Here is a 26,826-nt window from a genome sequence, read left to right on the forward strand (position 1 = left end):
TTTTATTTCTGTCATATTATGTTGAATATGTGCAAAACATATTTTTATTCATATATTTGGCCACAATAGGCTCCTATTGTGCTTTTTTCCTCTATCCCTTTTCTGTCTTTTTTTCTGTATGCATTTACTGTTTAGATATAGTTGCATTTTTTCCCAATTGCTATCTTTACAGTAATACTTTTATGTACCATTCTAGGTCCCTCTTCTTTGTCTATTTTTCTTATTTGCTCCCATCTGTGAATATTAATGCAATCACCTCCTCGTTTCTTCTCCCTCTCTGCTTGTATCCACCATCCACCATGCCCTGCCATTGTCCCTTTCTTCCCTAACATCCACTTTACCACCTGTCCTCTGCCACCCAGTTAACTTACACAATGATCTCTGTGACAGAAGTCAATGTTTATTTATTTATTTATTTTTAGCGTTCAGTTTTGGATAGTTGTGCTGTATCCTTCTTGTCAGAGAATAAAACCCTTAAATGCTCTCCCAGGTAATGTATGACCATCATTTAATCTCCGTACAACAGATAGCTGCACCGTCACTGCTCTCTGTGAGTCCTGCAGTCACCGCTGTTCCCTCATGTCGCTTCCAGCCCGTCCTCTAGATTACAGGAAGCTCATGGCCATGGTAGTTTGGAGTTTGTGTGAGTTCATGACCATTTTTCTACCTCTTGCATGTGAAGTCCAATTGTCGGGATGTAAACTCTGGCTCTTACATTCTTTTCTTGGGTTTGTTGACTACCTTACTCCATTGCCTTCTGTCATTAAGGGTGTCTGTTGAAGGGTCTGATTACAATTTTGTTCTTCCTCTTACAGATGACTTGGTCCATTCCTTAGATGTCCTGAGGATTTCCCTCTCATTAAGACACAACAGCTTTACTGGAATATTGCTCTGCGATATTCCTGATGGCTTGATTGAATATCAATCACCATGAAGGTGCCCTTGTAATATGTAGTTTTGTCCTAAAAAACCTTTTAGGAACACTTGGTCTTATTTCTTCTGTCTGTTGCTTTGGTTTCCTTCACTGACTCTCACTGCACACATGTGGTAGCTTCTTTGCTTCTCTTCTATAGGTGTCTCTTCCTGTGAACTTAAAAAAAAAATCTTAACTTCTTTAGACCACACATTTTTATCTCATCTTCCAAATTATAATGCATATCAGATGTATTTATTTATTCTTGTGTTATTTCTATTTTATCCTATTTCTGAAAATATCCCATTTTATTCTTTCCTCAGTTCTCTACTTTTCTTCTCAAACCCTTTCCCCCCAATCATCTCATTTTTGTTTTTTCAAGTATCATTTATGGATTTTTTATAGATTCTGTTTAAAAAATGTCTTTCAGGACAATTATCATACGATCTCTCTGATATGAGGAATTTGAGAGGGAGGGCGGAGGGTTGTGGGGCTAGGGAGGGAAAAAAGTGAAACAATTTGGGATCAGGAGGGAGACAGACCATAAGAGACTCTTAATCTCAGGAAACACTTGAGGGTTGCCGGTGGGAGGGGGGTGTTGAGAGGGTGGTTGGGTGATGGACATTGGGGAGGGTGTGTGCTATGGTCAGTGCTGTGAATTGTATAAGACTGATGATTCACAGACCTGTAACCCTGAGACAAATAATACATTATATGTTAGTTTAGAAAAAGAAAAAAAAAAAGAATAAAATAAAAAAGCTTGCAGGAGTAAAGGAAATAATGTCTTTTAGTTCAGTTAGAAATATGAAGTTAGCATTTTCATCTATTTTGTGGACATGCCTTTACAGTGTGTTGTAGAGACTTTTTTCTACTCCTTTTTCTATGTTTTTATATTGTTAAGCTGCTAGAAGTGAAATTCGTCGTTTCTAAGGGGGAGAGGTTGGTAAAAGAGGCCTTATCCAGTTTCATAGTGCTGGAGGTCACTCTTCTTTTGCTTTGGTGAAGTGAAAAAGTATGTCACCATTTTGGGTGGCTTCCATTTTTTAGTTGTTGGGAATAATGCTGTTACGAACATGGATGTACAAGTATCTAAGATCCTGCTTGCAATTCTTTTGGGTATCGACCCAGAAGTGGAATTGCTGGGGCTTATGGTTTGGTTGAATGGGTAAAGAAAATACGGCATACATATACAAAGCTTTATTATTTAGTCTTAAAAGAGGAAGGCAATTCTGACCCCTGATAACACAATGAACGAACCTCGAGGACATCAGGCGCCTTGAAAGAAGTCAGCCACAGAAGAACACGTGCTGTATGTTTTCGCCCTTATGAGTTTTGTAAAGCAGTGAAGTTCACAGACTGAGAAAGCGCAACGGTGGGCGTCGGCGGCGCGGGGAGGGAGGGACCCGAGTTAGTCTTCAATGGGGACAGAGTCAGTTTTGCAAGATGAAAAATGTCCTGTGGTCGGATGGCGGTGGCGGCTGTACACGAGTGTGAAAGTACTTCCTGCTACTGAACTACACTTTTAAAAATGGCGAAATGGTAAACTGGGGTATATTTTACAACAACTTAAAACGTAAATGTATACAGTGCAGTGGCCTGCATTCTGAGATCTGCCCCGACCTCAACTTTCCGTCATGCGACTTGCTCCGTTGGGTGGTCTTTGTTCGGCCGTTTGGAGTCCGAGCTCAGGAGCGCCTTCAGCGCACAGGTGTTTCCCATGAAACGGAGTCTTAAAAGCCCACTCTCGGCCCCTCTGCTACTCTTGGTGGCCTCCTGACTTTGCCCTCCTCTGCCTCTGGCTGTGGCGCATGACACGCAGGTGAGGAGGCTCTTCCGACTTGCCCACCTGCTGCTCCTTACGGTTTCACAGGGTGCCTTGTTGCCAGTTTTAGTGGGCACGCTGCCTCGGATTTCATTATCCCAGTACTTGTCTGCATTTATGTGATGATTTGGGGAGACTGAGAAATAGTCCACGACTACCATCTTCCGAGAATTCTTTTTTTATTTAATTTTTTTTAAAGATTTTATTTATTTGACAGACAGAGATCACAAGCAGGCAGAGAGGCAGGCAGAGAGAGAGGAGGAAGCAGGCTCCCCGCCGAGCAGAGAGCCCGATGTGGGACTCGATTCCAGGACCCTGAGATCATGACCTGAGCTGAAGGCAGAGGCTTAACCCACTGAGCCACCCAGGTGCCCAATCTTCCAAGAATTCTTAACTAAGCTTTTGATTTCTTTTGTCCTCATTTCCTCTTTTCTTCCTTTCACTTTCTTCCATTCTATTCTCTTTCTTAACACAAACAGAACAGACACAACACTTCCAAATCAGAGACACAAATCCTAAAGTCACGTATTGGTGACATAGATTTCTTTCAAAGCTCTCCTTATAGGATGTGCCCTAGATGTGTTTAATCGAACACTTTCTGTATTCTAGAATAAAAACACTTGATGTTAGAGATGATGATCTTCCCTTATCAGATGTAAATTATATGTAATTTACATACAGATGTAATTATATGTGGTCAGGAAAACTGATCAATGCACATCTTTTCCTTCATTAGTATGACTTAAAACAATACTTTAAGATCTCTTTCTAAATAAAGAGACAATCGGAAAAAATGGCTTAAACGTTCCAGTGAGATTTTTACTGTATGTTTCTCTGATAACAGTGAACAGCTGTTCTATACTGTTAATGCATGGTTACCTTTAAAGCTCCATGTCTCTGTCGTCATAGGCCTGCCTCCTTTACTGGGCTCTGCTCAGCTCCCATCTGTGCTTAGAGCTACCCACTCCCCACGCTGCCCAGGTTGCCGGCCTCAGCCACCGGCTCACATAGGTGCGGAAGACAGTTTCGTTTTGTTTTCGAAATGAAATCACTTTTTATTTTCCAGTGCTTTTTCTAATAAGTGGATGAGACTCTGGCCTGATAAAATGTCAGTTCTCTTACAGAAGAAATTCTAATGATGAAAACCACATTTAACAATTATGAGAGGTTTTTGTCTTTTCAGTGTTTCCAGCTGGTTCAACTTTATTCACTGTGAAATCATAATGTAAATTAAAATGTCTGTTCCTCTTTGTTTTAGTGGACTAAAGCTACTCACAATTGTCTTCAGATATTCAGAAATAATAGCACTTTTGCACATCATTTATGGAAGCATTTAATGCAAAGTAACGTAGCTATTATCAGTAGCTGTAGGCTAGTGAATTCTGTGGATCTTTAAAAAAAAGAACCAGCACATCTCTCTTATTAATGTAGAAGGACTTAGAGCAAAGAGGCAGACATTAAGATTCATAGGATTCCTGCCCCTATTCCACTGAACCTAGTCCACATCCCATCCAAAAATTAAATGATTTAGACACATGTTAAAGAACAGACTTCAGGAACAAAAGGGACAACAAAATGATGGCATTAGCCTAATTGCTCTATAGTCTGGAGACAGCTCAAAATTGCTATGAATACAGCCAAGAATATTCAGAAGTACCTTTTCAAAGAATATTCTCTTGATTTTGATTTCTTCCACCCGGGAACACACACACACACATGCACACACACATTCTTTCTCTCTCGCACACACACGCATGCAAACCCCTCCTTCCCACTGCATTTCAAAATGTTCTAGATGATACTTTTCAGTGTCTTCTGTTCTAAAAACAGCTGACTTTTGAGGGAGAGTAATGAAGAGGAAAGGAAAAACGAAGGTATGCGTAGTGCAGAAGTTTACCAGGCAGATCTTATGAAGCCAAATTTTGCCTGTTTCTTTTTGACACGTGAATATCTTTAGCTTCACGGCAAAAAGTCACATAATCAAATCTGTAGTTTTTCTACCAACAAATCAACACTGAACTATCCTGATTACGGTCTTTGGGGTGCTGTTGCCTGAGAAAGCCTGCTGTATTTAATTTGTTTTTATTTTTCCTTTTTTGGCACCAGGATTTATACCATAAATCCAGGAATAGTTCTGGAGAGTGATTGAAGAAGAAGACATTGTTTATACTGGTATCTTTTGTTTTTTTTTTAAACCTGTAGTGAATATCATGATGTTTACTATTTAGAGTTCCCTCTCATCTACAAAAATCAAGAAATCCATGGGAAATAGCTTATTTTTCTCTATGTTTCACGAAATAAATAAATATTTTAAATGTTTTTTTCTAAACCGTATTTGTAGGGGTAGACTTTTAATTTTGCCTAGGGAATGCCTGTGCCTGGTTGCCAATAATTTCCTTGGTCTTGAAGGCAGTCATGAGCAAATGGGGCCCCAGTGTCCCTCTATCCGTGCTTGTACCCCTTCCCACAAACACTGAGCTTCAGAAGAGGGAAGAAATACCCTATTAAAGAGTGTGATTATCTGTGTGTGGAGGAAACCGGTGTCCGTGGTAACTAAAGGAGCCTACTCAAACCGTGTCTCTGTCAGCCTCCCAACATGGCTGGACTTCCAGTATTTATCATTGCTTTTGGTTCAGATATAATATCCGTCCACTACGGGGGCAAAGAAACTCTGCATACATAGATTTATCTGCAGTGTGTTTCCCAAATATAGGAGATGGCTAGCTTGCTCATATAGGGCAGATGCTGCGAACAAAACGTCCAGGGACTTGAGGAAAGAAACACCATCCGACTCCACTCATATGCCTCAGTCCCCGATCTCTCTCCTGTGGAGTGGCTTCCCCCCTGGACTTGGAGTCCCTCTGGGCTGTCTGTGGATAGCAAGGTCCTATGAGAATCTCACAGCTCTGTGCCTGCCGTGGACGTTGTCTCTAGGGGGACAGAGTCTTCTCCTTTCTTGAGATGCATACGGGTATTGTTATAATTAAAAAATATAAAACCATACAGCATCATTACACTTTATGACCTTATACTTTATCATCTATTTTCTCAGTCCATAAGTGCCAATAATGTAGGTATTACATAGAAGCTGTGAAAATTTTTGATGCTTCACTGATGCCCTCATGCTGAGAAAGTCTAGGAATTTAGGTCTAAGACAGGAGCACTGAAAGCTTGCTGGGAGCCTGGTGTCCCTTTGGGCTCTAAGGTCTCCTTCGCCTTCTGCCTGACTCTTGTTGGGTTACTGGAAGGAAGGAGGAGGAGGGTGTTGTTTAGGCTCATGGAGCATAGCCAGTCATACGTGCCCAGGTGTGATTTGCTTTTTCCTGGCTACCAAGAGCGCTTCAGGAGTGATTTCTAAAACAAGTGCTCTTGTTGTTGAGCTTGGAATTTTGTATTGCTGGGAGCAAGTTAATGATCCAGGGCATTTGGAGATTTGTATAAATCCCTTTTCTTGCTTGAAAGAGATGAAAATGTCCTCTTACCTCCAGCTGAAATTAGTGAATATTAACTTATCACAATTTCCTGTTAGAAGATAGTCTAATGTCTGTACATAACAATTGATGGAACTATTTCCTGTGTGGAAATGAATGATATCTTTACAATGGCTTGACTTGCACACACCTGAACTTACAAAGCCCTAATTAAATACGGACTTTTACCCTAATTAAATATGGGCTATACAAATCCATACCGGTATTTCAGCTGTTTTTCATAAATTAGCTCTTTCAAATAATAACAAAACTTCCTTTCTTTTTAATAGAAAAAATGTGGATGCTTTCAGGGAGCTCTGGGAAGTGCCTCCGGCCTGAGCACGTTTTGTGTTTCCTATCCATGCAGTGGGGTCCGCAGGAGAATATTGACGCAGATGCCGCACTGTCTTTCAACTCCATGGCTGGGAGCTCTTCTGTTTTTACACAATGCAGTCTACAGAAAGCCGACACATTGACCCAGAAACAGGAGAACTACCTGTGTTTGTTTATCTTCCATTAAATGGTATCATGCTCTTTGTTTTGGCTCGTTCAGTAGGCCATCTTGATCTTCTTCTTCTTCTTCTTCTAATTTTTTTCTTCAAGCCATAAACAGGTAGTTCTGTGGTGCTGTGATCTCAGTGTCTCCACATCTGGCCTGTTGCCTGTTGGCTATAAACCTGTGAATCCATGCAGGAAGCCCTGGTCTGGTTGATCTGCGTGGCCAGGATCAGGCACTCGCCGGCGCCGTTCCAAGCCCAGCCCTGTCTTCCTTCCTTATATTAACTCAGCGACTTCATTCGGTGAGTGCTTATGGATGCTAAGGCACGGATGCTTTGTTATTTGTTTTTGGATGAAATTAAAAAGGAAGGAGTCAGAGGGCGCCTGAATTCCTCTGTCCTGCAAATTTCTGCTCTGTTGCTCTCCCTCAGAGCGCTGGGGCGGGTTAGGAAGCGCTTTCGGAGCTCAGCTGGGGCACAGACCCTGTTGGGACCTCTTTCCTGTTTTGTGATGGAGTAGCCATGTGTTTTTGGGGGCAACATGTCTTACTCTCTGGGTTCAGCTTTTGTGTCTACAAAAGGTATACTCTGGGGGAGTCAAGATGGCGGAGAAGTAGCAGCCTGAGACTACATCAGGTAACAGGAGATCAGCTCGATAGCTTATCTAAACATTGCAAACACCTACAAATCCAACGGGAGAGCGAAGAGAAGAAGAACAGCAACTCTAGAAACAGAAAATCAACCACTTTCTGAAAGGTAGGACTGGCGGAGAAGTGAATCTAAAACGACGGGAAGATAGACCGCGGGGGGAGGGGCCGGCTCCCGGCAAGCGGCGGAGGAACGGCGCACAAAATCAGGACTTTTAAAAGTCTGTTCCACTGAGGGACATTGCTCCAGGGGCTAAACCGGGGTGAAGCCCACGCGGGGCCAGCGTGGCCCCAGGCCCCGCAAGGTCACAGAAGGATCGGGGGTGTCGGAGTGTCGGAGAGCTCGCAGGTATTAGAACGGAGAAGCCGACTGCAAAGACAGAGCCGAGGACTGAACTCTCAGCTCAGGGTTACCTTGAACTTGTCGCGGGCTGGGTGAGCTCGGAGCGCGGCTAGAGGCTGGGGATACGGGAGTGATTGGGTGCTGTCCTCTGGGGGTGCACTGAGGAGTGGGGCCCCAGGCTCTCGGCTCCTCCGGGCCGGAGACTGGGAGGCCGCCATTTTCATTCCCGTCCTCCGGAACTCTACGGAAAGCGTTCAGGGAACAGAAGCTCCCAAAAGCGAACCCGAGCCGATTACTTAGTCCGGCTGCCGGTAAGGGTGGTGCAATCCCGCCTCGGGCAAAGACACTTGAGAATCACTACAACAGGCCCCTCCCCCAGAAGATCAACAAAATATCCAGCCAGGACGAAGTTCATCTATCAAGGAGAAAGCAAATTCAATTCCTAAGACAGCAGAGCAATTCCAGAGGAGGAGAAAGCAAAGCACGGAACTCATGGCTTTCTCCCCATGATTCTTTAGTCTTGCGGCTACTTCAATTTTTTTTTCTTTTTTCAATTTTTTTTTTCTTTTTTCAATTTTTTTTCTTTTTTCTTTTTTCTTCTTCTGCTAATTTTTTTTAAAACTTTTACCCTTTTCTTTTTTAACATTTTTTGACTAGTTCATCTAAATATATATATTTTTTCTTTCTTTTTTATATTTTTTTATTTGTTTTATTTTTTAAATTTTTTTCTTTTCTTTTTTTTTTTTTCTTTTTTTTTCAGAACCTGTTTTTTATCCCCTTTCTCCCCCCCCCCCCCAATTTGGGGTCTCTTCTGATTTGGTTACAGCGCATTTTTCCGGGGTCTTTGCCACCCTATTAGTAGTTTTTTTGCTCCTTCATATCCTCTTATCTGGACAAAATGACAAGGCGGAAAAAATCACCACAAACAAAAGAACAAGAGACAGTACCGAAGGCTAGGGACCTAATCAACACAGACATTGGTACTATGTCAGATCAAGAGTTCAGAATGACGATTCTGAACATTCTAGCCGGGCTCGAAAAAGGCATGGAAGATATTAGAGAAACCCTCTCTGGAGATATTAAAGCCCTTTCTGGAGAAATTAAAGAACTAAAATCTAACCAAGTTGAAATCAAAAAAGCTATTAATGAGGTGCAATCAAAAATGGAGGCTCTCACTGCTAGGATAAATGAGGCAGAAGAAAGAATTAGTGATATAGAAGACCAAATGACAGAGAATAAGGAAGCCGAGCAAAAGAGGGACAAACAGCTACTGGACCATGAGGGGAGAATTCGAGAGATAAGTGACACCATAAGACAAAACAACATTAGAATAATTGGGATTCCAGAAGAAGAAGAAACAGAGAGGGGAGCAGAAGGTCTATTGGAGAGAATCATTGGAGAGAATTTCCCTAATATGGCAAAGGGAACAAGCATCAAAATCCAGGAGATGCAGAGAACCCCCCTCAAAGTCAACAAGAATAGGTCCACACCCCGTCACCTAATAGTAAAATTGACAAGTCTTAGTGACAAAGAGAAAATCCTGAAAGCAGCCCGAGAAAAGAAGTCTGTAACATACAATGGTAAAAATATTAGATTGGCAGCAGACTTATCCACAGAGACCTGGCAGGCCAGGAAGAGCTGGCATGATATATTCAGAGCACTCAACAAGAAAAACATGCAGCCAAGAATACTCTATCCAGCTAGGCTATCATTGAAAATAGAAGGAGAGATCAAAATCTTCCAGGACAAACAAAAACTGAAAGAATTTGCAAACACCAAACCAGGTCTCCAGGAAATATTGAAAGGGGTCCTCTAAGCAAAGAGAGAGCCTAAAAGTAGTAGATCAGAAAGGTACAGAGACAATATACAGTAACAGTCACCTTACAGGCTACTAATGGCACTAAATTCATATCTCTCAATAGTTACCCTGAATGTTAATGGGCTAAATGCCCCAATCAAAAGACACAGGGTATCAGAATGGATAAAAAAACAAAACCCATCAGTATGTTGCCTACAAGAAACTCATTTTAGACGCGAAGACACCTCCAGATTGAAAGTGAGGGGGTGGAAAACAATTTACCATGCTAATGGGCATCAGAAGAAAGCTGGGGTGGCAATCCTTATATCAGATCAATTAGATTTTAAGCCAAAGACTATAATAAGAGATGAGGAAGGACACTATATCCTACTCAAAGGGTCTGTCCAACAAGAAGATCTAACAATTTTAAATATCTATGCCCCTAACGTGGGAGCAGCCAACTATATCAACCAATTAATAACAAAATCAAAGAAACACATCAATAATAATACAATAATAGTAGGGGACTTGAACACTCCCCTCACTGAAATGGACAGATCATCCAAGCAAAAGATCAACAAGGAAATAAAGGCCTTAAATGACACACTGGACCAGATGGACATCACAGATATATTCAGAACATTTCATCCCAAAGCAACAGAATACACATTCTTCTCTAGTGCACATGGAACCTTCTCCAGAATAGATCACATCCTGGGTCACAAATCAGGTCTCAACCGGTATCAAAAGATTAGGATTATTCCCTGCATATTTTCAGACCACAATGCTCTGATGCTAGAACTCAATCACAAGAGGAAAGCTGGAAAGAACCCAAATACATGGAGACTAAACAGCATCCTTCTAAAGAATGAATGGGCTAACCAGGAAATTAAAGAAGAATTGAAAAAATTCATGGAAACAAATGATAATGAAAACACAACAGTTCAAAATCTGTGGGACACAGCAAAGGCAGTCCTGAGAGGAAAATATATAGCGGTACAAGCCTTTCTCAAGAAACAAGAAAGGTCTCAAGTACACAACCTAACCCTACGCGTAAAGGAGCTGGAGAAAGAACAAGAAAGAAACCCTAAACCCAGCAGGAGAAGAGAAATCATAAAGATCAGAGCAGAAATCAATGAAATAGAAACCAAAAAAACAATAGAAAAAATCAATGAAACTAGGAGCTGGTTCTTTGAAAGAATCAATAGGATTGATAAACCCCTGGCCAGACTCATCAAAAAGAAAAGAGAAAGGACCCAAATCAATAAAATCATGAATGAAAGAGGAGAGATCACAACTAACACCAAAGAAATACAGACAATTATAAGAACATACTATGAGCAACTCTACGCCAACAAATTGGACAATCTGGAAGAAATGGATGCATTCCTAGAGACATATAAACTACCACAACTGAACCAGGAAGAAATAGAAAACCTGAACAGGCCCATAACCAGTAAGGAGATTGAAACAGTCATCAAAAATCTCCAAACAAACAAATGCCCAGGGCCAGATGGCTTCCCAGGGGAATTCTACCAAACATTTAAAGAAGAACTCATTCCTATTCTCCTGAAACTGTTCCAAAAAATAGAAATGGAAGGAAAACTTCCAAACTCATTCTATGAGGCCAGCATCACCTTGATCCCAAAACCAGACAAGGATCCCACCAAAAAAGAGAACTACAGACCAATATCCTTGATGAACACAGACGCAAAAATTCTCGCCAAAATACTAGCCAATAGGATTCAACAGTACATTAAAAGGATTATTCACCACGATCAAGTGGGATTTATTCCAGGGCTGCAGGGTTGGTTCAACATCCGCAAATCAATCAATGTGATAGAACACATTAATAAAAGAAAGAACAAGAACCATATGATACTCTCAATAGATGCTGAAAAAGCATTTGACAAAGTACAGCATCCCTTCCTGATCAAAACTCTTCAAAGTGTAGGGATAGAGGGCACATACCTCAATATTATCAAAGCCAACTATGAAAAACCCACCGCAAATATCATTCTCAATGGAGAAAAACTGAAAGCTTTTCCATTAAGGTCAGGAACACGGCAGGGATGTCCATTATCACCACTGCTATTCAACATAGTATTAGAAGTCCTAGCCTCAGCAATCAGACAACAAAAAGAAATTAAAGGCATCCAAATTGGTAAAGAAGAAGTCAAACTATCACTCTTCGCAGATGATATGATACTATATGTGGAAAACCCAAAAGACTCCACTCCAAAACTGCTAGAACTTGTACAGGAATTCAGTAAAGTGTAAGGATATAAAACCAATGCACAGAAATCAGTTGCATTTCTGTACACCAACAACAAGACTGAAGAAAGAGAAATTAAGGAGTCAATCCCATTTACAATTGTACCCAAAACTATAAGATACCTAGGAATAAACCTAACCAAAGAGACTAAGAATCTATACACAGAAAATTATAAAGTACTCATGAAAGAAATTGAAGAAGACACAAAAAAAATGGAAAAATGTTCCATGCTCCTGGATTGGAAGAATAAATATTGTGAAAATGTCTATGCTACCTAAAGCAATCTACACATTTAATGCAATCCCTATCAAAATACCATCCATTTTTTTCAAAGAAATGGAACAAATAATCCTAAAATTTATATGGAACCAGAAAAGACCTCGAATAGCCAAAGGAATATTGAAGAACAAAGCCAAAGTTGGTGGCATCACAATTCCGGACTTCAAGCTCTATTACAAAGCTGTCATCATCAAGACAGCATGGTCCTGGCACAAAAACAGACACATAGATCAGTGGAACAGAATAGAGAGCCCAGAAATCGACCCTCAACTCTATGGCCAACTCATCTTCGACAAAGCAGGAAAGAATGTCCAATGGAAAAAAGACAGCCTCTTCAATAAATGGTGCTGGGAAAATTGGACAGCCACATGCAGAAAAATGAAATTGGACCACTTCCTTACACCACACACGAAAATAGACTCCAAATGGATGAAGGACCTCAATGTGAGAAAGGAATCCATCAAAATCCTTGAGGAGAATGCAGGCAGCAACCTCTTCGACCTCAGCCGCAGCAACATCTTCCTAGGAACAACGGCAAAGGCAAGGGAAGCAAGGGCAAAAATGAACTATTGGGATTTCATCAAGATCAAAAGCTTTTGCACAGCAAAGGAAACAGTTAACAAAACCAAAAGACAGCTGACAGAATGGGAGAAGATATTTGCAAACGACATATCAGATAAAGGGCTAGTATCCAAAATCTATAAGGAACTTAGCAAACTCAACACCCAAAGAACAAACAATCCAATCAAGAAATGGGCAGAGGACATGAACAGACATTTCTGCAAAGAAGACATCCAGATGGCCAACAGACACATGAAAAAGTGCTCCACGTCACTCGGCATCAGGGAAATACAAATCAAAACCACAATGAGATATCACCTCACACCAGTCAGAATGGCTAAAATAACAAGTCAGGAAATGACAGATGCTGGAGAGGATGTGGAGAAAGGGGAACCCTCCTCCACTGTTGGTGGGAATGCAAGCTGGTCCAACCACTCTGGAAAACAGCATGGAGGTTCCTCAAAATGTTGAAAATAGAACTACCCTATGACCCAGCAATTGCACTACTGGGTATTTACCCGAAAGATACAAACGTAGTGATCCGAAGGGGCACGTGTACCCGAATGTTTATAGCAGCAATGTCTACAATAGCCAGACTATGGAAAGAACCTAGATGTCCATCAACAGATGAATGGATCAAGAAGATGTGGTATATATACACAATGGAATACTATGCAGCCATCAAAAGAAATGAAATCTTGCCATTTGCGACGACGTGGATGGAACTAGAGCGTATCATGCTTAGTGAAATAAGTCAATCGGAGAAAGACAACTATCATATGATCTCCCTGATATGAGGACATGGAGAAGCAACATGGGGGGTTAGGGGGATAGGAGAAGAATAAATGAAACAAGATGGGATTGGGAGGGAGACAAACCATAAATGACTCTTAATCTCACAAAACAAACTGGGGGTTGCTGGGGGGAGGTGGGATTGGGAGAGGGGGAGCGGGCTATGGACATTGGGGAGGGGAGGCGAACCATAAGAGACTATGGACTCTGAAAAACAACCTGAGGGTTTTGAAGGGTCAGGGGTGGGAGGTTGGGGGAACAGGTGGTGGGTAATGGGGAGGGCACGTTTTGCATGGAGCACTGGGTGTTGTGCAAAAAGAATGAATACTGTTACGCTGAAAAAATAAATAAAATGGAAAAAAAAAAAAAAGGTACACTCTGACTGTGCCTATCCCATTAGGTTGCCTATGCATTCGGGGGTAATTTATGCAAAGTACTTTTATTTCTTTACCCAGCAAACAGTTATTATGCACCTGCTGTAAGCTGATGCAGTTCTAGGCACTTGGAACGCATCAGTGAAGCAAATGTGTATTTTCTGTGGAGAAAGGGGATGGGAAGGAAAATAAAATGAACAATATATGTAAGTGTACAAATAAGCAACTTTTCTGGGAAGTCATGAGCATTGGGGGAAATGAAAGGAAACTACAGCAGAGTGGATGGGTTGGGAATACTGGGGGGAGCCAAGAGTGATTTTCAGAGGGGTCCTATGAGCCCTCATCAGGAAGCTGGTATCTGAGCACAGACCAGAGGGGGGTGAGAATGTTGGCCCGTGGACAGCTGAGGGACACCAGTGTTCCCGAGGGTCTCAGGGTAGGAACAGAGAAAGGCCAGTGTGGCTGGAGGGAGAGAGAAGCCATCGAAGAGACCCAAAAGCGATGGGTGTGGGGTTTGGTCAGGACCGTGGCACTTGGTGGCTGCTGTGCTTGCCACCGCAGGGCTCAGAGCCCAGGAGTGAGGTGACTTGGCTCCTGCTTGCAGGGCTGGCTCTGGGGGTGGTTTGGAGAACGGACATTCCAGAGTCAAGGGCAGAAACCGGATGGTCCCAGGGATGCAGGTGAGAGGGGCAGGTATTAGCAGGCAGTTAGAGAGCCTTAGCTGCCTTTGGGAAGGACTTTGGGGCTGACCCAGTGAGAGTTCATGACAGAACGGAGGGAGGAAGGGCTGTGTAGTGGGGAGGAAATGAGGGCCACTCAGATGTTTGGCCTGGGCCCCCGGAAAGGACGGCATGGCCCACCTGTGCACCTGGCTACGCGGGAGGCCACGGGTAGGGCAAGCTTGGGGATGGACAGAGCAGCCTGGCTACGGGAATGTGCGGGCGGACTTCACACGGAGCCTGATGTTGGACTAGAATTCAAAACATAGTGTAGAATCAATAGTTTGTCTCTATTATGCAGTGATGGGTGTGGAGGCTGCTGGTGCTGGGCAGCGAGGCTAAGGGGTGGGGGTGGGTGCTGGCATCTGTCTCTACAAACCAACAGAGCCACGGCTAGGGCTCCTGGCCTGTCTGCCTCCCTGGCGGCCTCCGGCTTGCTTGGTACCACCAGACCCACCACGGAGAGTGCACGGTGCGTTTCTTTCTTCTTGCCAAGTGCTCACGTGGTGAGCTGCTCGGCCTTCAGGCCCGTGGAAGCGGCAAGGTCACGGTTGTCTGGAGGCACCGGGTTTGGGGCCGTGGGCCATGCAGCGGCAGACCCCACAAAACCGTGCCCCGGGCCTCTCCACCTTCCTGGCTCCTGCCTCTGTGTCCCCATTCCTGGGTAAACCACCCCTCCGCCTTGGTGCCCTGCACCCTGGGAGTCAAGGCACTCCATGTCCTTTGCAGCATTTCCTGGTTTTCTCCCTGCTTCGGCACCCCTCCCACGGCCACACCAGCCCTCCTCCTTCTCAACCACATGTCCGTTACTTACAGAGCATCCTGGCTAATTTCCTCCATTTCCGGGGTTTCCTTTCATCCTAGGTCTCCCTACCACCCAACAAGGCTTTCCAGAGTGGATGGAAAGATGGAAATTCTCTTTTTAAAGGTAAGAGCTTTTTATCCTCTCACCACTCTGCTAGGTAAATAGTTTTTAGAAAGCCCACCAAGACTAATTATTAGGCTGGAAGTTGTGTGGGGTGGGCAGGTCTTGGATGGCATCAGGCAAGATGGGAAGAATAGTCTGGAGGTAAACCACGCACGGCCCACTGGGAAGGAGGCTTGTTAGAAGTGTGTGGAAGATACGGGCAGTTTCTACCTAGAGGGCCTGACCGACTGTCCCTGGTCGGTGGCATTTCCCAATGCACGTGTCCCAGCCGATCCTGGGTCTGTCGTCTCGCAGGGGTGTTCCCTCCTGTCCAATCCGCTCCTCTCCCTTGGGCTTTTGCTTCTCTGGGGCACTTCCTTTCCCCCACCTGGCACCGTCTGGTCTGGTCATCCTTGCACACAACTGTGTTTTTTTAAATTTTTATTTTCCCAGCAAGTTCCTAATGTTCTGAGTACTTGGCATTTTTTTGTCATTAAAACCCCCCTTTTTCTTCTTAACATCCTGAGCACCTGCCCCAGCGGGGGTCTCACACCTGTTCATCCTCCATGTCTCCAAAGTGCTTTACCTGGTGCAGGTGCCAGGAAATGCTGGGGGCCTGATGTGATTTTCTTCACTGTAGTCATGAAATATGTTATTTTATGAAATAAAATAGGAAATTTTAATTGAATAAATTCATTGTTTCAAATGAAGTACAAGTACCTTGTATGGTTTTGAGGAAATCATCAACATCAATCATCAACAGCCCTTCTGAGCCTCCGGGGCAGCCGCCAGTGTGTGCACAGAACCGTGTGGGTTTCTCAGGGAAATGGCTGTGTGTTTTTCCTTTTAAATTTCACACAGACCAACAATGTCACGTTAAACGTGTATCTGAAATGTGCACGCATTTCCTGACACAAGTATTTCTGGTTTCACGTAGTCAAATACTGCTTTAGATATATTTTTTTTAAACCAAACCTCTTATGGAAAGCACTAGAAATTAGAAATGTTCAGGACTTAAGGGTACCGCAGAGGTCATCGATTTTAGTGAAAGGCTGAAAAATTATACCTATAAAGAAAACTTACAGAATTTTACATTTATTTTAGAAATTCCAGAATGATTCGACATTACATATTTGCTTATATGTTCATTATTTTCAAAAGACGATCTTAACAAGTTCTTAATAAATGAAATGGGTCCAACAGATCATGTTTCTTCATTTTTCTTAAAGCCTATGCGAAGCTTCATAATTAACGGGGGTAGTTTAGATCCATCCAGTTAAAGTCAGAAATAACATAAGGATGACCATCATCAACCACTGTGTCTACTAAAGTTTAAGGAAAAGAAAAAAATTACAAAAATCAGAGATGGAGAGATTATGATGACTTTGTTTGCAGGTGATAAGATTGCTACAGACTAATCCAAAACAATTATAACAAAGATCCCATTCACAATTTCAACAATATTTCTAGAGCTCTGGTAATAAACCCACTAAATATGTGTAAAATCTTTACAGGGAAAATTATGAAGCAGTACTGAATCTCGCTTTCATGCTAGAAAACCCTTTATCTTAAATAAATATATAAATAAATATAATAATATGTATAAATAAATAAATAAATAAAATATCTTAAATAAATACTTCCTAAATCAGTCTTCTAATTTCACTAAATTCCAGTCAACATCTAAAGTGGGTTTTTCCCAGGTCTGCATTAACTTATCTTGAAATTCATATGGAAGAGCAGAAGACCAGGGGTAGCTAGAAAAGACCAAAGAATAACAAGGTTGTGGAATTTGCCCTTCCGAATATCATGATTTATTACAAATCCATGGGAATTAAGGAAGTGTTATAGAGTTACAGAAAGAGGTGCGTAAAGCAGTGAGTAGAATGAGAGCTCAGAATCAGACTGTATTGGTTTCCCAAGACTGTTGTGGCAAAGCACCACAGACCAGGAGCCTGAACAAAGAAATGCATTCTCTCCTCGTCCTGGTGTCCAGAGGTCCACAACCAAGGTGTGTGTAGGGCCGTGCTTTCTCTCAAGGCTCCTTGGATTGGGTTCCACCCTAATCCAGTATGATTTCTTCTGAACGTCATGATACCCACGAGGACCCTATTTCCAAACAAGTCATACGCACAGCTTCTGGGGATTAGGACTGGAACCTATTTTGGGGGTAACACAACTCAGCCTACAACAGAGACAAACACATACATGGAATATTGACACTACAAAGGTCGCCATATTCAGGAAAATAAACGCTGCTGGGAAAGTTGGCTGTTTATGGGCCTCAGGAAAGTGAAGATCCGTTACCTGGAAAACAAGTCTTCGTAAAGATCAAGTAGAATGACTCGGGGCATCTGCGGTCATCCATTAGCGGCTTGGTTCTGAGGGTATCACCCATGCTTCTGGAACTCGGGTTTTCCTACGTTTCAGATGAGGACCAGAGCACCAGCACCACTGAGTTACTGGGAGAAAGATGTCTGACGCAGCCGAGAAGCAGTGTGTGTGGTGCTTACGGCCGCCAAGGCCCACAACCCCGATGAGTTTTCTGTCCTGCTCTTTCAGTGTCCGTGTTTCCAGCTGCCAAGGTGATCCTGGCCAGAGACTGTAACTTACAGAGTGGTTTTTATTCACACAGGCAGATTTTAAAAACTTTTCTTTCCTTTTATTTTTTTAAGATTTTATTTATTTATTTGGCAGAGAGATCACAAGTAGGCAGAGAGGCACGCAGAGAGAGGGGGGAAGCAGGCTCCCTACTGAGCAGAGAGCCTGATGCAGGGCTCAATCCCAGGACCCTGAGATCATGACCTGAGCCGAAGGCTGAGGTTTAACCCACTGAGCCACCCAGGCGCCACTAAAACTTCTCTTATTAAAAAAAGTTTCCTGTGTTGTATGAGAGGACAGAAAGTGAGCAGGTCCCCTGACGAGGATGGAAGAGGCCGTTGGGCATGATGACACTCACAGGGGCGAGGCATTGTCCCTTCCTGGGGGCCCCTGAGATCACCTTTTGCTTGTGGGACAGCGTGTGGGGACAGACAGGAGCTTAGCCGGCGGTGGGCGCTAGCCGACTGTCCAGAGAAACGATATTGCTCCGTCCTACCCCAGAAACTAATGTAACAGTGTGTGTCAACCACACCCCCAAAAAAGTCTCCTTCAGATTTGCGTGTCAGTTGGGCGAATCCCAAACTTACAGGGACGTCGCTTCCTGAGGGTCTCAGGACTCTTGTCGTGCTCAGTTACCACCAAACTTCGACCTGCAACATTTCAAGAGACCGTCCTCCTAGACTTTGATGTGCCCTGTATTTGGATTTTAGTATTGGAAAATTTGCCTGCAGTATTCCTTTTTGCCTTCACATGGGAACTAACCACCCGATAAATTAAACCATATACTGCAGAAACCAAACCAACCAAACCGAACAAAGAACCCAAAAAAGATCATTCCTAATATAGAAGAGAATATTGCGTTCAAATTGGCAGAGCTGGATTTATGGTTCCAGATGATAAATTTGGGTCAATTTTGACTTTCCAGACCTAGCTGGATGACTCTCCATTACCAGATGTCTCTTGTAAAAACTTCAGATAAATGTTTATTGATAAATATGCTTGAGTTATGTTAGCATGCAAATCGCTTTTCTTATAGTTTGTAGAAGTTCTGTATCAGATAAAGCCCAGAAAAAATATTTTTCTTCCTATCTTAAAGTAGGAAAATGAACTATTACCTTGGAATGGCTTTTACTTAGAGATAAATAATATACATTTTCCCCCTTTAGCTGGAATTTATAAATAAAGTTAGTAATTACCACATACAGAATTCTGGTTTAGTTATCACTGGATTGTTTTCAGTTTATGTTGCTAGATAAGATAATAGTAAAAGAGTGTAATTAGTTTCCAGAAAAAAAAAGAGATCTTTACTGCATTCTTTATTGCAATTAGGTATTTTAAAGAGCCTTTAAAGCCATGAGGCTGTATGAAATTGTTTGCTCCTTGTAGATGTGAGATGTGTGCGTGGATAATTTCTGACTTTGACTGATGGAGAACCACACATGATGGCCATCAATCCCAATGCCTTGGGACTAGGTTTTCATTAGACTGGTCTTTGCATGAGTTTTTTTTCACCAGGAAATAAGTGCCCTCTAGCATGATTGTAACTGACTACTCTTCAGACTTTATTAGTCTTTTCTTTTATAAAACTAGGTCCAAAAATGTAGCTCTAAGCAGCTATCAATGCTAACCACGTCTAGCTTGACTGAAATGCTGAGCTCATAGTCAAAACCTATGTGGAAATAAAATTTTAGAAGCCCTTGTGTAGACCTTGCCAGATAGTGTCTTTGGTCATAAGCAGACACCATATAAAGCATTAACTAATATTTAACACATGCTTCATATGGTGTCTGTAAATCTTTATGCAATGCTTCTTGAAATTATCCATCTAAAAATTATTTTAGTGCTATTTCTACTTTTCCACTTTCTCTCATGCATTTATAGAAAAGTTATGAGTGTCATCCCTGGACCGGGAGACTAATACATCCTCTTTCATTTTCATCCGAGCTCTGTAAGATAGGGTTATCATCATCGCTGCCATGGTCATTGTTGTTGGTATCTTGTGTTTTACAAGTGAGAAAACTAAAGGTTGAAAGGAGTTACATAATGGGTTTGGGATCCCCAAAACAGTAAGTGCTGAGTGAACAGAGTGGAAGACAAATGAAAAAAAACCTCTTGGAAAAGAAATTTGTGGGGTTTTCTTAATGATTCAGAAAATGTGATTTATTAAAACAGTGAAAGAAAAAAAGGGAAGAAAGAAAGAAGGAGAAAAGGAAAAGAAAAGAAAGAGAGAAAGAGAGAGAGGGAGGGGAGGAGGAAAGGAAGAGAGGGAGAACTTGGCAGCCGTTGGTAGGTAAGGGTGATGCTACACAGATCAGATCCTGTCATCCTATCTCGTTACAAAGTTGTGGCCTCACGGGGATTTCTGATCTGAGAGAGACGTCACTTTCCTTTCCCTTCCTTCCTAAATGACATCGCAGATGCAGTACTTCCTGCCTTATTTTTCTCAAATTGGAACATTTTCATTTGCTTTTCCCTCATTTCTCTTTTGGTTTGTTCACTTGTCACAGAGAAATTTTCACTGAAATACTATAATTTTCCTAATAGTCAGTGATGATTACCTTAGAGCACTGGAGACCATGGAGAGTATCAGGCTGAGCAGTCTGGGTGGGGGCTGGGGGGCTCACCCTGACCCCTCTCAGCAGCCCGTCTTCTCTGAGACCAGCTGGAGTGGAAGAGACACAGGACGAAACTGGTGGGGAACCTTCCAGACTGTTCCGTTTTCTAGGCTGTCCTCCCACCCTCCGTCCCTCCTCTCACTCCCCCCCTTCCTTCTTCCCCCTCTTTCTGTCTCCCTCCCCTCTCTCTCTCTCTCCCTCTCTCCTCCCTTTCTCTTTCTCCCTCCCTCTCTCCCTCTATAACTGCACATTGGGAAACAAGTTTGCACAGTGAATAGAAATACAGGCTTTGGAGTCAGAATATGCAGGATCTGCCAAAGGCATTCAGGCTTGGGCAAACCACTTCCCATTCTGAACTTTTGTCTCCCGTAAGTAGAAAGGAGATAAGACCATATCCTGTCAATTTTCGAATAAAAACTCTGTGATACAGCATAGACACAGACCTGCGACAGTGTTTGGGTGTAAACTAGACACTAAATGCTACATCCGTTTCTTCTCAATATAATTTTATTACTTGTCTCTGACAAAGCGCTTTGTTGGACAGATACATACCAGTTTTAAAATATGAGCCCATGAGTACAGTCTCAAGTAAAAGTGTGAATGGTTTTCAATGAAATTAAATTCATTAAATAAAAATCCTTGTTATTTTTAAGGTGCCATATTTGGCGCAACAGAGAATGAGGTTGAGTGAAGCCTGGTCTCTATTTCTAAGGTATTACCTTCTACTTGAATCTTAAGGAGAAAGGTTAAAAAATTAGTAGGTTAGTTGGTAGGTTGGCTCTTACACTAATGATAGATAATCTAGATTGTAAATAGTGGCTTAAATGATTAAAGCAATGATCAGAGACGTAAGGCTTCCATAGAAGGAAGTACTGTGGTTCTCAGGGTCATTAGGGACCTTCATAAGATAACAGATAGGACAAAGAAACATTGATGAATTATTTAAAGATGAAACAAGATAAATATAGACATCCCTAAATTTAATTATGGACTGGAATCTGGCAGCAAATTTTAAAGTGTATTCTTTTCAGAACGTCCCACTTAAAGGGTTATTGCTAGTGTTCCTAGTGTTTGAAGCCTTTGTGGTTTTTCTGCGTTTATCACTATCAGACCTCTTACTGTTGTAATAATTTTATGTAGTCATCTCCCATCAATATATAAAATCTTTTCTTCACAGGAAGAGATTTTTCCTTTTGGGATCTCAAATGCTGTTCTTTTCATAGAATCAGCGTTAATAATGTCGGGACCCTTCAAGAGCACAGTAGGATTCACGAAATGTACACCATATGGTGGTCATTAAAAAGAAAAAACTGGAATCCAAGACTAAACCTGAGAAAGAATTAGTCTTCGAGCGTTATTAAATGCCAGCCAAGATTAGGTGTGCTAGAAAGAGTATCGACAACAGAAAGTTTGAAAAGCTGCAGACAACCAGAGAAGTAGGGAACTGGGAAACTTCGTACCTATTTCTCATCATTAACTTAGAAGTGTAGAAACACATCTTTCATAATTGGCATGACAAGAGAAATAATTTATTAACACGTAGAAGAGAGCCCGAGCTTCCAGAGAAGGGGCGGTTAATTACAGCAGTAATCAAGTTGGAGTCATACGACTTTCCATTTTTTACTGAGCAGATCAGTTGCTTTCTTAAATGATTTCCTGTATCATTTGGGGAGGAAATCATTTTCCTGACTTTAAGCCTGAGCCACTTTTGCAATAGCATTCTTGTTTTAAGCTTATGATCCACTCCTTAAATAGATAGTGCTTTTTTAAGCCACTGTTCTAAGGTGCCAGTATGGGGTAAGCAAAGCTGTGGTAAGCTGATTTACACATGCTGCAAACATCATTTTAGCTCCTGGGTGCTTGCTGGTAAAAAGGGCTCTCTCCCTCTGAAGATTATTATAATAACCTTAGCTATAAGCATAACTAGTGAATATTCTCAATGTATCTTCCTTGAAATTCTCCACCATCAGCAGATTATCTCTGGATCCTGTCCTGCCTCCCCATGTAAGCAAAAATACTTAAAGGTAGCACCAGACAGGAAGAGCTTCCTTAAGTGGCAAATGATTAAAATAGCATAATCATCTCCAATTGTTTTTGTTACTTGAAGGTATTTTTCTGTGTATGACCACAGCTTTATGAAATACTGGTGAGAGTTTATAATAACTCCATTGCTCAGATGCCTGACTGGTAAGACAGAAAGAGGTCTACGTGTCTCCAAATATTTAATTCATAATTGTAACTCTTGTTGAGAATTCACGATAAATAACACTCTGTTGCCGCAACCGGAGAAAGAGATCAAGATTGTGAATGTGTCCCATGTTTCTGTTACAGCCTCTGCGTGAGCTTTCTGTCTCCTGCTACGTCATTGTGAGTGAGCAGGGCACTTGCTACTTACCTGCCTTCTAGGTCACATTGTTTCTCTTACAGCATTTCCTATACTTTTACATCATTCATTGAGGTAAGCTTCATGGCTTGTATACATTAGATCTAGATGATCATTTAGGCACTTTTTTATAGATTCTAATTACATGGTAACAATTTAGTGTCTGTTACATCTTTGGTTCATCTTTTGAAATATTTTCGAATGTATTCCTCACAGTTCTTCCTTTATATTAATTCCAGTATCTTGATCATGTTGGGGTCTGTTGTCTCTCTTTCCTCCTCCCTCCCTCCCCCCTTTCTCCCTTCCTCCCTCCCTCCCTCCCTCCCTCCTTCCTTCCTTCCTTCCTTCAAAGGGCAGGATAGGGAGGGGTAGAGGGAGAGAGTCCCAAGCAGGCTCCATGATCAGCGTGAAGCCCAACTCAGGGGCTCGATCTCACGACCTTGAGATCATGACCTGAGCCAAAAATCAAGAGTTGGATGCTTAACCGATGGAGCTTCCTGGACATCCCTGGGGTCTGTTGTTTCTTTTTACTTTTCTTTCTCATTTTTACTTATCATATAGTCTTGCCTCTTCGCATGCTTGGTCATTTCTAGTTATATTCTGGACAATGTGTTGAAGACTTGCCGAGACTCTGGTGATGCTTGTCTTTAGACAGTTTCTAATTTGATATCTTGCCAGGAAGACACATCTATTTTCAAAGGAATTCAAAGGAATTTTTGCCTGTATTCTCCATCTTCCAGAAACGCCCTTTCCCAGCACCAAACCTGAATCCCCATTGGCTGGATGTCCGCATTCAGCAGGTGCCCCAGCTCCGTCTTTGCTGCTGGTCTCCAGTGTTGATCCGCTCCCTCTAGAGGTCTTACCTCATGCACAATTTATTTTCAGGACTCTTCCTGGGACGTCACAGGGTCCTGGGCATCGTAGAGAGCAGGAGATTTCAGGGTGTTTTAGAACCTCTCAACCAGCCTCAGGATTTTGCAAATGTCTTTAGTGAAACCTTGAGGCCTTCCAGTTTGCCAAACAGTTGCCGAACTTGCAACTGTTCACTGGTTTCTCTTTCCTCCAGTGACAGACATCTCTGTGGGCCCAACTCAAACCCATGCTCACAATCCACAAGCATCTCCCAGAGGAAGGAGCTGGTTTTCATGAGCTCGTCTATGAATGGGTTTCCCTCCCTGGGAATTTTAAGCCACCAATTCCTCATTGTTTTCATCGTCCTCTAAGTGACTTGAAAATGTTATTTTGTGAAATATAATTTATTACCTTTTCCCCCGTATTAGTGGGAATATTTGCCTACTTCATTCAGCCTCCCACATCCAACAAGAAAGCATGCATTCCAGGTCATTATTTTTAAGTGAGATGGACAAAAATTGTCCAGGGAGAAATGACAGAGGGGTACAAGGGTTTCCTCTGAGAGAATGAAGAGCTGCCTGTTGGCGGCAGCGATACAGACTGTGCGTGCAGGTAACTCAGGGGCTGCGGCCATCTGCTTGCAAGTAGTTGAGAGACTTTCCCGTGGAAGAGAGGTTAGATGTTTTGTGCGTGTAGTGCCTCAAATGATTGAAAGATGTTAAAAGGAGACAGATTTGAGGTCTAAGAGGGAAGTACATTCTTCGCGATCTCCGGTCTATGAGAAAACAAACCGTGGTGTCTCGGGAGAGGAAGCATTTTCTCTTGTTGCAGTTGTGCAAGCAGTTTGGGGGTAACTGCTGAGTATGAAGCGGATCGTAGGCAGCTGGGCCCTTAGGGGTCCTTCTGATCATGCGGTCCTATGTATGAATGGCTTCTGTGCTGTCTCCCAGTCCCCCGGCTCACTCGTGCTTTTGCGGCGGCAGTGAGGATTATTACACACCTCCCATGGGATATAGGGAGCTTTTCTGGACTCTGTACCCTCAGCTTCTTGAAATTATTTATGTCAAAGCTCTGGGTTCTTTCTCTGGCAAATTACTTCTGTAGTTCTCTTTCCGTCTAGGTCTTGAATTAAAAAGAATTATGACTGCCTGGACATAGTTAGTAACAATACATCATGTGAACATTCTTATTCTCTGAAAACACGTGTTTAGAACTAAATCCACTCTCCATAGTTAAGTACCTATTCAGAGAGCAAAGTGGTGATATATTTTCCCACGCGTTAAAGTCCTTGATACGGCAGTTATGCGGTTTCTGGTGTAGGCCGTGGGGTCCCTCCTAATCACTGCATGCAGACTCCATCATTGGTAGGATGACGCGCGCCCGGCCACGCTGCTCACCTGTTGAGTTCTAGAATAATACGCATGTGACCTCTGTGCCGATGGAAGAGCTGCTGCTTGCCCGGACCTGACTGCCGTCTCATGCACGATTGTGACAGCCACTCACTTATTACAGACGCAACAACGATAGCATTACTAGTGGTACCAACTGTACTTTTATAATTTTCAAAGGATTTTTCATGTATAATGTAGGTGATTAGCAGATAAGTCTGTGTCTGCAGCAGACGGGGAAGTCACCAGAATTCCATGTTTATACATGAGGAACTGAGGCCCCCAATTGTTAGTGGACTTGCTCAGTGTCAGAGGGCTGGGGCCTGGTATCGGGACTCGGTACCTCTGTCTCCTGCTTTCCGTCTTTAACAGCAGGATGTCTCCCAGGAGCCCTGATGTGAAATCTTCAGAACTGAGCTGGCTTTTTGTAGATTGGCCCTTCTGCAGGGTGATGTCACCTCTGGGGCCCCAAATGAGCACACTGAACCCTGCTCAGACTCACTTGAAGAGGCAGAGGTCCTCTTGAAAGAGCTGCTCCTGCTGGTGAAGAAAGCGTGACCAGAGCAGGATAGCGGTGGCTTCGGCGGGGCGTCTCTGTGCGCTCACTCTCATGAGAAGTAGAAACATTTAGGGAGTTTCAATGACCAGTGAAAGACACTTTTACTTCTTTTCTGGAAAATTTGGGCTTTTAAGAATGTTATGACCCAAACGTGAGAATTCTGTACACACAAAAGCTCTCCCTCCCTGGTTTAGGTCCTTCGACAGTCTCTCTTGGAATTTTGAGCCTGGCGAGGGGCTAACAGCAGAGAAACTATGTGTAGAGTTGCTGTGAAAATGGCCTGATCCCCCATTCTGGGGGGCTTTCCATGACAGCACTGGAACAGGGAAGAAGTGAAACGCTGAGCAACATTTCTGTTTTGTCTCAGGGGTCCACCCTATTCTGCCCTCCGCCCGTGCTGTCTACACTCTGTGTGGCCCAGGTTTCCACCTGTATTCAGCCTGACTGGGCCTGACAGCATGGAGAAGACTGGGAAGTTATCTCAACGACGGTGTGACCAAGTCCTTAAATTCTAAGATAATGAAGGGGTTCAAATCTCTTGGCAGAAATTTAGTCATGCAAACAGTGACCAATTTTCAGATAAGGGCGAAATGTCTTCTTTTTTTTTTTTTTTTTAGCATCTAATAAACGAATCTTAAGTACACATTGGAGATGTTTTTCAAAAAGAGCAGATTTTACTTGTGACATTTCCTACTTTATTGAGAGCTCTTCCGAAGAGCTTAGAGACTGTGTGTAACATAGACGGGTATCTCTACTACCGCCAGGCAATCATGGGAGGAACTGAAACTTGGCTTAAGTGCAAAAGCTGAGTGGGAGAAAAATTAGGGAGTAGAGGGACAGGGAGCTCTAAGGCCAGCGTAAATTTGCCACGGGGAGAAGCCACAAGTAGAAGGAAGGTCAGTTAGAGGGACAGGTCAAAGACGCTCTGCCAATCACTTCACGTATCATTTCATGTTCACATGAGGCACGCCTCGTTGTTTTCTCTGTTCGCAGACAGCAGCATTAGCTCTAGAATAATTCATACCTGCAGC

The 26,826-nt window shown here is 42.7% G+C and overlaps 1 non-coding gene across 1 annotated transcript; it reads left to right on the plus strand.

Annotated features, from left to right (window-relative positions):
• Nucleotides 1-18,279: 18,279 nt before the first annotated feature.
• LOC123926279 lies at nucleotides 18,280-18,406 on the plus strand. Its single transcript, XR_006815207.1, has one exon. It is a non-coding gene; the product is annotated as a U6atac minor spliceosomal RNA (small nuclear RNA).
• Nucleotides 18,407-26,826: the final 8,420 nt, after the last annotated feature.

The sequence above is a fragment of the Meles meles genome, chromosome 15, assembly GCF_922984935.1.
Source record: "Meles meles chromosome 15, mMelMel3.1 paternal haplotype, whole genome shotgun sequence".
NCBI classification, from domain to species: domain Eukaryota; kingdom Metazoa; phylum Chordata; class Mammalia; order Carnivora; family Mustelidae; genus Meles; species Meles meles.